This window comes from Sorex araneus, chromosome 2, assembly GCF_027595985.1.
Source record: "Sorex araneus isolate mSorAra2 chromosome 2, mSorAra2.pri, whole genome shotgun sequence".
Taxonomy (NCBI): Eukaryota; Metazoa; Chordata; class Mammalia; order Eulipotyphla; family Soricidae; genus Sorex; species Sorex araneus.
Genome location: NC_073303.1, coordinates 87866657 through 87881707, shown reverse-complemented (window position 1 = coordinate 87881707; position 15051 = coordinate 87866657). Strand labels below are relative to the sequence as shown.

Sequence of the window (15051 nt, the reverse complement as noted above, 5' to 3'; positions counted from 1 at the left end):
AGTCTTCATGCCTTCAACTTTATCTGCACTCAAATTGGTAAAGTCTCATTACTTGAAAATGTACGGGCTGGAGCAATAGCACAGCGGGTAGGGTGTTTGCCTTACACACGGCCGACCCGGGTTCGATTCCCAGCATCCCATATAGTCCCCTGAGCACTGCCAGGCATAATTCCTGAGTGCATGAGCCAGGAATAACCCCTGTGTATCATCACCGGGTGTGACCCAAAAAGCAAAAAAAAAAAAAAAAAAAAGAAAGTAGATCTTCTGGGGGACAAGGAATTTGAACTTGGCTCAGTGATAAACCTAAATCCTATGTTCCTTGTTTTGCAGTCCAGTGCAGACAGACAAGATGACTTGAATAATGTGGACCACGGCAACTATTCTCTGGAGTTTCCCACAGGCACCATATATACCTGTTTTGAGCCTATGGTGTGGGTCAGTAGGAGGGCAGATATGACTAACCACTGGAAAGAACTGTATCTAAAATCCCTTATGGCAACATGTAGGAGTAAAAGGCTGAGTTCACTACAAAGGGGCTGCTATTTGTAGCCACTGCACACTGGAGTGGAAAAATTCTTAAAAACACATAGGAATTTTCCTAGACTGAAAAATAAAGAAATTGAAAATCTGGTAGACTAATCATGAGAAAGAAAGCTGAAACACTAATCAAGATTTTCAAATACTAAAATTCTAGGACCAGATAGCTCTACCAGTTAATTTTAATCCAGTGGTCAAAGAAACAATATGTATTATTTTCAAACGCGTCTAAAAATTTGAGGTGGCAAGAAAGTTTCCAAGCACATTTTATGATACCAGCATAAGTCCATTTCCAAATCCAGACATCATATGAAAAGAAAATGATGGATTAATATTAGAAAATTTGGAAATAACTAGCATTACGGATGTGGTGTAAAGATAATCTCTTCTCTATAGGTGGGACTGTCTGGCTTAGCCTCTGTGGAAAAAAATATGAGAGTTTTGAAAAATTTAAAATAGAGTTTCCACATGACACAATGAATTCACTCCTTGGCATCTAGCTCACGAATACAAAAACATTCATTTGAAAAAATATATGCACATCTATATTGATTGCAACACCATTTACAACTGTGGATATTTAGAAACAACTGAAAATGTCCAAGAAAAGATAAGTAGATAAGGAAATGTAATAAAATAATACTCACTTTAAGAAAGAGATGTAAGGGGGTTGGAGCAATAGCCTTGCACGCAGTTGACCCAGGTTTGATTCCCAGCATTCCATATGGTCCCCTGAGCACTGCCAGGGGTGATTCCTGAGTGCAGAGCCAGGAGTAACCCCTGTGCATCGCCAGGTGTGACCCAAAAAGAAAAAAGAGAGAGAGAAAGAGAGAGAGAGATGTAAGATTGCCTTTTGCAGATTGCCTTTTGCTATACAATTTGGATGGAACTGGAGCGTATCATGTTAAGCAAAATAAGCCAGGAAGAGAAGAAAAATAACAAAATATTTTACATGTGTATGGAGCATGAAGGGAACAGAAATGCCCAAAGAAAAAAATCTTGTAATTTTGCCAACAAAACTGCCAAATGGTGGTAGTGTGGGTTGAAAAGATATAGGACCTAAGGCAGGAGGGAAGGTATATTGGCGTTCTGGTGGTTGGCGTGGAGTGGTAATATAGAATAGCTATAACATTAATATTAATTCTATCATGTATCTCAATAAAAATAAAACTATAGACCAATATCTCTAATAAACATAGATGTAAAATTCCTCAACAAAATACTAGCAATTTGAATTCGTCATTCAACAAAACATCATTCATACAAGATGATTGCACACAATAAAATAAAATAAAAGTGAGTATAAGTACAAAACCCACAAAATAATAAGGGACAGACATAAAGGAATACAGCTAACATCATGTCTAATGGTGAAAAACCTTTCCTCTAGTATGAAAAATAAGGCAAAGATGCACATTTTCATCCTATTAGTCCACATAATATTGAAACTCCTACTCAGAGCAGTGAGGCATGATAAAGAAACAGGTTATCCAGATTATAAAGGAAGATGCAAACTATAGCTGTATTCAAGCAATGTAATACACTATATGAAACCCTGAGAACTACACTAAAATTATTAGAAATGTTCAACATACAGAGATCTGGTGCATTACATACACAAATCAACAGAAAGCAAAATAGAGCAATCCCATTTATAACTGCATCAAAAGGAACTGAATACCCAGGAGTTTAACTAAGTTTAAGTAATACATTTAATAAAGGAGTAGTAAGGGCTATACACTACAAAATATTGAAAGAAATAGGTGACACAAAGAAGTGGAAAGATACATTGTGCCATGATTTTAAATGAACATAATTAAAATGTCTTATTGCCTATGTCAATATACATAGTCAGTGCACTCCCCAACAAATCCAAATACTAGTGTCCACAGAAATAGAAAAGTAATTCTAAAATGTATTTGAAATCATGAAAAACTCCAAAGGCTCAAAGAAATCTGAGAAAAGGAACAAATATAGAAGTTTCACAATCCTTGCCTTCAAGGTAACCGACAAAGAGTAATAGAAATAGCGTGATAGCAAAACAAACAAAATGAAAAACCAGACAAACAGATCAGATCGACAGTACAGTGCTGACACACATAAAGCCAAACATATATGGACTTATGACAAAGGAACTGAGAACATATAATAAAGGAAGTAGTGCTTAAGTATACTACTTAATTCAGCCACGTGACAGAGAATGAGACTAGCTCTCTTACACAATATACAGTGAATTGAAAATGGATTAAAGATTTAAATGCAACACCAGAAATTGTAAAACTAGTAGAAAAAATAAGAAAAAAACTAGAAGAAGATAGTAGACAATATGTTGCTCAATACTGCTTTTGAGATTTCTTTGAGGACTCGTTTCCAATGGCAAAGGAAATAAAAACAAAAATGAAACAAATGGAGCAATATCAAGCGAAAAGGCTCTTTTGCACAGAGGCAGAAAAAAAAAAGTCAAAACAAAAAAATATCCTGGGAACTGAAATATGACTCTACAATAGAACAGATTTCTTGCACACATGAAACCTGGGTCTGAGCCAGAAAAAGAAATATATCATACTAAAGGGGAGAAAACGTTTGCATTTCATACATCGGCCAAGGGCAATGTTCAAAATATAGAAAGAACTCCTACGCTGTCACTAGAGAACAGCTGAGCGGGGGTCGGGATAAGAGGGCATCTGGGAGTGCCTTTTGACCTTCGATCCTGGTCGGTGACTTCCTGCTCAGGGAGGGCTGTCACCACCAGTCCCACAGGGTGGCTTCAAGGAATTCCTGATTCTGCTGGACCTGGAAACGAATCCTGGCCAGCCTGGATTTCAGGGGAGAGAAAAAGCTAAGATTAGGACAAGATTGAACTCTTTCAGGTCCAGAAAAATATGTGTGAATGGCCTCCATGTGAAAATCCATGCTCTTTGATGTGTGTAAGAAAGAATTCAAGGACAGGATACAGAGTACATCACAGCAGAATATTTTTTTTTTTTAAGGAGAGAGGACACCTCTGAGATGTGGGTGTGAAGGGATTCAAGGGCGATTCACACATTGGTTGTTAGGGCAAGGACTGATGTAAGGAGTGAGCAATGACGGGGAGAAATCTGCAGGAGGCGCTGGCATGAGCAGCGTGACAGGGGTGGTGCTGAAGATGCACTGAGTAAAAGGATAACATGCTAGTTCATGGATAGCATGTATCATTAGTGTCTAATATGTTCTAGATATTGGCTGTCACTTTTTTCTAAGCCCTCTTTTGGGGAGGCGGGTGAGGGCACACCCAGCTGTGCTCAGAGCTTACTCCTGACTCTATGCTCAGGCATCACACCTGGCAGTGCTCAGGGGAACATATGTGGTGCCAGGAATTGAACTTTGGTTGGCTGTGTGCAAGGTAGATGCATTATCAATGTATTATCTCTCTGGCACCCGAATCCTTCTCTATCAGGACATTGGTAACTGCAGGACGCTGGCTTGGTGGCTCAAGGTTCCTTTAGTTTTCTTCATGGAACACGGAGATAGTCTTTTTTTTGCTTCTCAGAGCAGTTTTTCATAGTCTCTCTTACAACACAGTTGCACAACAAAAACAACCATATTAAGTAAAAATTGGACAAACCTAAATAGACATTTCTACAGAGACAAACAGATGGCCAATAAGCACATATTCATTATCACATTTTTTAGAGAAATGCAAGTCAAAAGCACAATAAAGTATCCCCTCATCTGTGAGAATGGCTATTAACAAAGAGGCAAGAAGTAGCAAGTGTTAGGGACATGTATATATGGCTCAGTGATAAAGCATATGCCTTGCATGTGTGAGGCCCTTGGTTCAATCCCTGGAAAAGGAATGAAGAAAAAGAAAAGAAGGAAGAAAGAAAGGAAGGGAAGGATTCTTTGTAACGTTATTTATTATAACAAAGATTTGAAAACAACCTAAATAACATAGAGAAGGATGAATACATTTTTTAAAAGTGGGACATATAATCACAGAACACCATTGTATTATTACAGAAAAAAAAGAAATTTTAACAAACAAATTTTGAAGGCATTATGCTAAATGATATGTCAGAGAGCAAAAGACAAATTCCAAATTATTTCACTCTTCTATGGAAAGGTAAAACTATAAAATCATTGCCAAGCAAAGCAAGATGAAACAAACTCTTTAGACTAAGGATGTTTGTAAGGATTCTTAAGGATAACATAGACATTACCAGATTGTAAGGGGGAAGGAGGTGGATAACTAAGGTAAAAGAATAAGTTGTATGGGTGGAAGATAAGAACTAAAGTTTTTGTAGGGATCACAATGTAATATGTACAGAAATAAAATACACTGGTATACATATCAAATATATTTAATTTTATAAATTAATATTACTTCAAATTAAATAAAAAAGAAAAGTGAAATCTTAGCAGCATGCATCTCTTTTTTGAAATCCTACAAACAGAACTTGCTTTAGTGTAAATATTGACTCTTAATACTTTTGAGAACATTTGTCCATGTCTGGACAAAATTGGTGTCTATTGTTTCTATTTGTGCTCTTGTTATAAAATTAGCGATACAGTCTGACTAATCTTTATGCCTATGGTTTTCAGCATGTGCTTTTGTAGAAAACAAAGCTTTATATAAACACATATATTATTTTATAAACTGCCTATACTAAGGGCAGAAGAGACTAGGAAAGTGAGAAAGGAGCTAGTGAGGAATGAAGGGCAAGAGGGATTGAGGAATGAAGAGTGTGTGAGATGGGAGAGACGAGAAATTGAATAAATGGCAACTAGTCAGCAACCAGCTCGGTTCTTGTTATTCCTTCGTCTGTCCAAGGCAATAGCTGTCCTGGGTAGAGAAGCAGCTCAAGAGCACCAAATGTGGGAGGTGAGAGAGAGAGAAAGAGAGAGACAGACAGAGAGAGAGAGAGAGAGAGAGAGAGAGAGAAAGCCACCTGCATAGCCCATGAACACATCCTTGTGCACATGTATTTTTTACAGTATAAGATTCTTCTGTCCCTCTCAGAGAGCCTGGCAAGCTATGGAGAGTATCCTGCCCGCATGGCAGAACCTGACCAGCTACCTGTGGTGTATTCGATATGCCAAAAACAGTAATAACATCTCACAATGGAGATGTTACTGGTGCCCACTCCAGCATATCGATGAACAATGGACCAGTCCTGATAATAATCACTGGCAGAGTGGGTATGACAATGCTCAGGCTATTGGTGCCCCCCATCCCCACCAGGACTGTAGCCTGGGTATCACGGGCTATGCAGTGCTAGGAATCTAGCTCATTCTTGGTATGTACTATTCCACATAAGATATCCACCCACCACACATACCATGTTTGGACAAAAAATTGGTGTCTGTTGCTTTTATTTGTGCTCCTGTTATAAAATTAGTGATGTGGTCTGACTCTAATCTTTTTTTTTTTTTTAATTTATTTATTTTTAATTAGAGAATCACCGTGAGGGTACAGTTACAGATTTATACACTTTTGTGCTTATACTTCCCTCATACAAAGTTTGGGAACCCATCCCTTCACCAGTGCCCATTCTCCACCACCCGTAAACCCAGTGTCCCTCCCACCCTCCCCAATCCCATCTCCCCCCCACCCCACCCTGCCACTGTGGCAAGGCATTCCCTTCTGTTTTCTCTCTCTAATTAGCTGTTGTGGTTTGCAATAAAGGTGTTGAGTGGCCGCTGTGCTCAGTCTCTAGCCCTCATTCAGCCCGCAACTCCTTTCCCCCACATGGCCTTCGACTACAATGTAGTTGGTGATCGCTTCTCTGAGTTGACCTTTCCCCGGAACGTGAGGCCAGCCTCGAAGCCATGGAGTCAACCTCCTGGTACTTATTTCTACAGTTCTTGGGTGTTAGTCTCCCACTCTGTTATTCTATATACCATAGATGAGTGCAATCTTTCTATGTCTGTCTCTCTCTTTCTGACTCATTTCACTCAGCATGAAACTTTTCATGCCCATCCACTTGACTACAAAATTCTTGACCTCCTTTTTTCTAACAGCTGCATAGTATTCCATTGTATAGATGTACCAAAGTTTCCTCAACCAGTCATCCATTCTGGGGCATTCGGGTTTTTTCCAGATTCTGGCTATTGTAAACAGTGCTGCGATGAACATACATGTGCAGATGTTGTTTCGATTGTACTTTTTTGCCTCTCTGGGATATATTCCCAGCAGTGGTATTGCTGGGTCAAATGGGAATTCAATATCTAATTTTTTGAGAGTCGTCCAAATTGTTTTCCAGAAGGGCTGAACCAGTCGGCATTCCCACCAGCAGTGAAGAAGGGTCCCTTTCTCCCCACATCCTCTCCAACAGCGGTTGCTTTTGTTCTTTTGGATGTGTGCTAGGGTCTGACTCTAATCTTTATGCCTATGATTTTTCAGGATGTGCTTTTGAGAAAGCAAAGTTTTATATAAATACATACATTATTTTTATCAACTGGCTAAATTAAGTAATTGGTACAAATATCTTTAGAACAAACTATAGCATACAACATTTTCTTTCATCTTTTTTTTTTTTTTTTTTGTTCTTGGGTCACACCCGGCGATGCACAGGGGTTACTCCTGGCTCATGCACTCAGGAATTATTCCTGGAGGTGCTTGTGGGACCATATGGGATGCTGGGAATCGAATCCGGGTCGGCCGCGTGCAAGACAAATGCCCTACCAGCTGTGCTATTGTTCCAACCCCTCTCTCATCTTTTTTGGAGGTGGGAGGTGGTGGTTCCCAAGCTATACTCATGGGATACACTCCAGTAATTCTTCACTAAATGGACCAATGGTTGAGGTAAGGGCCCTACTGAATCTTAGTCACAGTACTCTCTCCTGCCCCTCCTTTGTCATATCTTAACACCAATTCTACTGTTAAGGTTTGCTTCTATAAATGTTAATGCTCTTTGTCTTTTAGAATAAAGCCTTGAACAATGTGAAGACTTAAGTATTTCCTCCCTTTTCTTTCCATTTCTCAAGAAGCTTCTAGAGGACAAGCTAATTATGCTCTCCTTAAAGAAGAGAGGAGGGAGTGGATGTAGAAGTGAAAGGTTTAGTGGGAAAGAGTAGCAAGGTCACTGGATGGACACCGAGAGAAACGCTCTTCCCATCACTGGCAGAAAAGCAAACTGCTGAGATGAGGTTCTGGAAGAGAGGAAACGAAGCTGAAGGACTCTGACATGCTTAAGAGCATGAAATATTAATGTCTGGGGACTGGAGCAATAGCATATCGGGTAGGGTGTTTGCCTTGCACAAGGCCAACCCGGGTTCGATTCCCAGCATTTCATATGGTCCCCTGAGTACCGCCAGAGTTAATTCCTGAGTGCAGAGCCAGGAGTAACCCCTGTGTATCGCTGGGTGTGACCCCTCAAAAAAAGCAAAAAAAAAAAAAGTAATGTCTGAAGGAATGTTCCTGATCTACTAAGGACACCTAAAAAATCAGAAGTACACACACACACACACACACACACACACACACACACACACCAGTTCTTACTTAGGTTGGAAAACAAGCGATACAACAGAACTTGTGCTTTTTGTTATGTCTAGTGAATCACATTTGTCAAATTGGCACTTAGTATTCAAAAAAGTTTTTTAGAAGTTATTTTCCTGTTGCTTTTCAGGAGGTCTAGTATCAACCTTGTATATTTAATAGAAGATTTGCTTGTTCTGAGAACAAGTAACACAAGAAACACTTCCTGCCTCTGTGTAAGTTGGCATAGCTCAGTCATCTCCTCCCAAATCCTGGTCAGGAAACCCCTGATTGGATCACCCACGTTGCTCATCCTGAGTGTTTGTTAGACCTGGAGCTGAAGTTGAGATATTCCTCTCAGTTTCCTTTGTCTAGTCCAAATCTTGTAAGTGAAGATTCCTTGGCGCATTTAATTTACCTCTTTAACGGATGTGAGATTTATGATGATGTAGGTCTCCTCTGTGGGCCCTCAGAACGTTAAGCATTCAAGAAGAGACACAAGATAGACTCAAAGATAGATTACAGGGACTAGAGAGATAGATTAGCAGGTAAACTGTTTGCCTTGCACATGCCAACAGGGTTTGTTTTCTGGCATCTGATATGGTCCCCCGAGATCTCCAGGAGTGATTCCTGAGTGCAGAGCCAGGACTAACCCCTGAGCAGTGCTGGGTGTGGACCAAACACAAAGAAAGAAAGATTAACTAATACATTTCAAATACTTAGCGTGTAAGAGAAGAAAACCTCACCTATTTCTGGCATCATTTGTTGTTTTTGCACAATATGTTTCTTACCTAGTGGTTTTGAGTTACCTCACAGTGTGTAATCTTTGGAAGGCATTTTCAGTGACAACAAAAATCCAAACTTAAGTAAAAACGTTAGGAGTTGAAGTTCAGTGAATGTGAAAAATAAAACCAAGGTGAAAAGTTCTGCAAAGGATATCTTCTAAGCATGCCTAAAGAGTATGCAAAATGAACAATCTCAACTTATTTTTTCACCTGGAAGTTTAAATATTCTTTTGATATTTATTATTATTATTATTATTATTATTATTGTATTATTTTGGGGTCACACCCAGCAGTGCTCAGGGTTTATTCCTGCTCTGCACTCAGAGGTCTTTCCTTGTATACTCAGGAGACCATATGGTATCATCTCTCCAGCCACATTACTACAGAAATGTTTAGTTCTGAGGTTCTGGTTAGAGGGAACAATCTATTGCAGATCCTAGAAATAAGTCATTATAGTAATTCTAAAATCAAACTTTTCTACCTCTCAAGTTTTGTGGCAAGCATCAAAGACTATTGAAAGCACAGCACCAGCCCTCAGGAAGGTTCTGTAAAATAATGTCAGTTAATACAAAATAAACACAGAAGAAAACGTCACCTCTGGTGCCACTCAAAATAATACAGTAAAGACTGTAATAAGAGTTGAAAGATGAGGGTGAGTTCCAAGGCCAGATTAATCCAATTTCTCATTTAGCCACACACAAGAGGCTAAATAAATAAAAAGAAACTATAGTAATTTTTCTTACGAATGCAGTTCAGAAATTCTGCATTTCCCTAACTGTATAAAAACAACTAACATGGTTGATTCTGAACATCTGGTACTTTTGGCCACGTAGAACTTGGAAGAGTGCCCTTGGCAATCTTTAAGTGTTTACAACTTAGGGAAGAATCCCAAGTAGAATTCGACAACTAAAAGTAAAAATCATTTCCCGCCATTCCTTTCTCTTTGTTGTGTGGCAGTGGTGCACTGGGGATGCACACACTTGTTTGCAGAACCACACCGGCACAGCAGGCATTGCACACCACGAGGTGAGGTGAAACTGGAGACCAAACTCATAGTCTCACAAATGCAAGGCAGGCATTCTAGCACTAAGCTATATCTTCAGGTCTTACAAAAACAAATTTTAACATACTGAGACAGTACCATGACATAGCCAATGAATGAGGAAACAAGGACAACCCAAATGCCAGTATGCACACAATTCCAGATGTGTGCGAGATTTTTTTTTTTATGTTTTTATTAGAATGTCAAGGATCTAAGAAGTATTTCAAATATTAAAAAGTAAACTATATATAAGAATACACAAGGCATAATAATAAAAGTTCTATAATTTTTTTTGAGCAGAACGATAGTACAGTGAGTACTTGGCAGACCTGGGTTTGATCACCGGTCTCCGGTCTCCCCTATGCTCGCCCGAGCCTTCTAGGAGAGATCCCTGAGCTCAGAGGTAGAAGTAAGACCTGAGCATTGCTGGATGTGCCCCCAAAACAAAACAAAACAAAAATTTCTGTGAGTGGGGAAAAGGGAGAGTGCTGTCAGGACAGAGAAAGTATCACTAAGACAATGATAGTTGGAAATGATGAATCTTGTCAAGAACTGAATACTGAGAGGTGGTAAAGTGATAGACATCATAACTTTCCAGTACCTATATTATAAACGACATTGCCTAGAAGGAGAGAGAAGAGAGACTGATAGAAATAAACAAGAAGGGGGAGGAAGAAGATGAAGTGGAGGAGGAGGAAGAGAAAGAGGAAGAAGAAGAAGAAGAAGAAGAAGAAGAAGAAGAAGAAGAAGAAGAAGAAGAAGAAGAAGAAGAAGAAGAAGAAGAAGAAGAAGAAGAGAAGGAGGAGGAGGAAGAGGAAGAAGAGAGGAGGAGGACGAGGAGGAGGAAGAAGAGAGGAGGAGGACGAGGAGGAGGAAGAGGAGAAGGAGAAGAAAGAGAAGAAGGAGAAGGAGAAGAAAGAGAAAAAGGAGGAGAAGAAACTGGAAACATTGTGGTGGGAACTGTACAATGGTAAAGGGATGGGCACTAGAACCATTGAACGAAATCAAATGAATATTTTTGTAACTGCATATCTCACCGTGATTCAATAAAAAGTAAATAATAAAAAATTAAAAACAGAGATCATGTGAAAGGGCTTCATAGTGTGTGCATCTGGGAAAATGGCATCTGAGGAATGCAAACTTAGAGCATTTCTTAGTTTGTCATACATACTTGAATCTTATACTATGAAAGAACAATGGTTTAGTGGTTTCCTGGCACTGGAAACATGTGGAGAAATGAAAATGGTGAAGAGCTGCAAAATATATAGAATATAATTTGTCTGCCACATGTGAATAAGACCAACGAGATAAAGTAAAATACAGAATCTTAAGACACAACAAACGAGCCAGTTGAAAACTGATATTGCTTTTCCTAAAAGTTAACAATCATTTTGCCTTTTCCTTATTTTTTCAGCACCCACAATTATTCTTATAATGCAGGAGAAAAACATTGCTAAATATGGTAAAGTTTGTTTTAATTTCTTTTTAGGAAAACAGAATTCAATGCACACCTTTGAAAGTGAGCCAAAATGGACTAAAAGTATATTTAATTTATATTTATAGTTTGTGACTTACTTACTGGTATGTCAAACAAATATATTTTTACCACTGACCAAAGGTATGACTCATAATTTGGAAGAAAACTAGGACAAATGTCATCTTCACTTTAGAAAAATAATTTATGGTGAAATAACTTTTAAAATGGTTGGTAAAAACTGGAAATAACATCAGAAATACTTAATTTAGTAAGGGCAACTGTTATTACTTATATAAATAACACTCTACTTCTAAAATAGCTAGTTATTATGGATTAACCATTTACTTTTACAGTTTTACAGGTTTTATAAAGCGATACATTTCAATATTTCAATGTTATTTTTAGTAGTGACTTCTGGGCTACTCCAAATGGGCTCAGAAGCTACTGAGTTCAGTGCTCGGTGGTCTCTGCTGCCAGTGCTCTCGGGACATGTAGTCTCAGGGGTTGAACCTGGGCCTCCTGAAATGAGGCATACTTGAAACATGTTAATCATTCTGGCCCTCAACCTTCTTTCAGACTAGGGAGCACCCTGTGTCTTTAGAAGGTCATTAAATTAATGAAAAATAATGTAGACGATTTTTCCAGAAAGTTACTCTCTTTCAAATGAGATTTTCTAACTATACATACAACTTCCAGGAAGTTCAACCAAGTAGTTTTTTTTATGTGGTGGTTTGTTCAACAAAACATTATTCAAATTGTTTAACAAAACATTATTCAAAATCTTGCTGATATAAAACCCCGAGGAGGGAACTGTGTTCCGGAATAAAGGCTATCATTAAAAGGAGTTTAGGACTGGCCGGCTGTCATGTGATTGAGATGTTAAAAAGGAAAAGGCAATTTCATAATTCAATAGCACAAGTGACCTGCAAGTGAACTCTTCTGTCTTTAAGGTAAAATAAAGCTTTTAGAAATGACATCAATGCTAACTATGGTAAATTAATATTTCACAACTTAAACAGAGAAAATTCTTTTGAAGACTGAATAAAATATTTAGGATTATTCTCATCTTTATTACTAGCCATATGTAGTATTGTAAGTCAGGAATAGTTCTAAAAGGTTTTTTCTTTTTTGGTCACACCTTGTAATGCACAGGGGTTACTCCTGGCTTATGCACTCAGGAATTACTCCTGGCAGTGCTCAGGGGACCATATGGGATGCTGGGGCTACACCTAGTAGCACTCAGGGCTTACTCTTGGCTTTGCACTAAGGAATCACCCCTGGCTGGGTTTAGGAGAATAAATTGGGTGCTGCAAATAGAACCTCCTGGGTCAGCCACATGCAAGACACCCTCCCAGCTGTTCTATCCCCCTGGTCTAAACTAGATTGATCTTAAACCAGTCCTTCTTTTACCATTTCGGTGTAGCCTTCCTGGAATGCACCAAGTGTTAATTTAACTACAATGTTTTCCTGTTTGTTATCCTCTATGTGAAGGATAGTTCCTTTTACTACTTGGCTAATTTTCACTCTTCAGCATAAAAGCTGTCTTTTTAAGGATATTATATTTGAAATCCTATGCTAGGGGCTATGGTACAGGAGTTAAGACACTTGCCTTGCGAAGTTGTCAAGCCAGGTTAAAACATGGAAGGAACAAACCCTGAACACTTCCCTCAACAACAATATCATCATCAACAACACCAGCAACTTTGAGAAATCATGCAGAATATTGGTAATATCTTTCTATGATAATATTTATTCATAGTCCTGGGACCTTTTTGTTTTGTTTGCTTTTTGGGCCACACCTGGTGGTGCTCAGAGATCACTCCTGGTGGTGCTCAGGGGGCAATATCCTGGCTGTGTTGGTTGCATGCAAAGTAATGCTTTAACTTCTGTCATCCCTCAGCCCACTCTGAACTTTCTCTTTAAACACTCATCATAACTCTCTTTAGAGTTATTATACCTCCAATTAGTAGAAAAATCTTAGAACAATTTTAGATTTACAGAAAAAAATGAGCAAATGGTAGAGCTATTGTGATGCCACTTTCTCTGGCATCTTGTATTAATGCAGTGAACCATAAGATCAATAAATAAGTATCAGTACATCCTTATCAACTAAAGCCCATAGCCTACATAATGTTTCACACTTAGTGTTACGCTATGTGTTTTATTTCATTACCAATTATTTCACACTGGAAAAATGGCTCAAGGGCTGGAGTGCCTGTTTAGCATGTGGGAGCTCTGGGTTTGATCCCTGGCACTCCATGGTCCCTCAGGTACTGCAGAAGTGCTTTGCCACCCACACAAATATATTATTTGACACAAATTTGGTATCCTATAATTCAATTCTATTATTATAAGGTGGTTTCAGATGCTATAAGTTAAAGAAAACCATATCTAATGAAACCAACTCATTTCACATAGGAGCTGCAATTAGGGTCTAATTGATATCTCTTCTGTTCAGCGTGGTTCCAATTTCAACATTCCCCCTTAAGGTACATACTCAGAGAGAACGCTTCACAGAAATCATTGAAAGTACTATACTTGTGACTGCAGACTTATCATAAGAGCAAGATTTGGGAGAGATATAAGTAGAGGAGCGCTCTGTCCTTCTGGCATTGAGGTGAGCATCACTGACCATGTCCATGAATGAATTTACCAACCAGAAAGCACCACTGGGTTTTAGTGTTGAGTTTTTATTTGGCTTTTCATGCATAAGATTGATTAAATTACCCTGTTCAAGAATGAGATTTCTGGGGCTGGAGCGATAGCACAGCGGGTAGGGCGTTTGCCTTGCACACAGCCAACCCGGGTTCGATTCCCAGCATCCCATATGGTCCCCTGAGCACCGCCAGGACTAATTCCTGAGTGCAGAGCCAGGAGTAACCCCTGTGCATCGCCAGGTGTGACCCAAAAAGAAAAAAAAAGAAAAAAAAAGAATGAGATTTCTAACATCCTCTTCTTTCTGAAATTTTGAGAGTAGGGGTGAAATTTCTAAACCTATAATCTAATACTTTTTTTTTAAGGTGACAACTTTCATAATGAAGCTATGTATCAGGAGTCTCTTTTCCCACCTGAACTACTGAAACTGTGAATGACTAGTATCACAGCAAGGACACGACACACCTATTTATCACTCATGAACCTCCAAGAATATATGAAGGTCTTGTTTATGTTTTATTATACAACATACTGTCCTGTGGCATTGGACAAATGCATGATGTAATAAGCCTATTATTACAGTATCATACAGAATAGGTACATCATCTTATTAAGAAAATTCCCTGCATGTCACTTAATTATCCTCTATATTCCCCAAGCCGCTGACAACCACTGATCCTTTTTACTATAATTTAATTTTTATCCGGAATGTCATATAAGAATCACATAGTGTGCACTGACCTTTTACTTTTTTTAATTTTAAATTAAAAATTATTTTTGGGTTTTCCAAAGTGGTGTTCAGAAATCCTGAGGGATCACCAAGCTGAACTCTATTAAGTGCAATGGCACAGCGGGTTGGTACCCAGGGATTATCCCAGTTAAGCCCCTACCCCACCCCCACCAGTGTTACTGAGGGAGGAAGCTCCAGGATTATATGGGCAAGCTTGGGGGACCATGTGGTGCTTTGAATGGAGCTGGGGGGTGTATCTCCGAGCCCCTACACTAGTTTTGCTTTTTTTTTTTTTTTAAGAGTGAGTTCTTTCTTAAATCAGTATTTAAACTTCCTCATTGTCCTTTCAGAACTTGATAGCTCATT

General features: G+C 38.8%; 1 non-coding gene across 1 annotated transcript; it reads right to left on the bottom strand.

Annotated features, from left to right (window-relative positions):
- Positions 1 to 472: 472 nt before the first annotated feature.
- Positions 473 to 609, bottom strand: LOC129402984 (small nucleolar RNA SNORA70). Its single transcript, XR_008628983.1, has one exon. It is a non-coding gene; the product is annotated as a small nucleolar RNA SNORA70 (small nucleolar RNA).
- Positions 610 to 15051: the final 14442 nt, after the last annotated feature.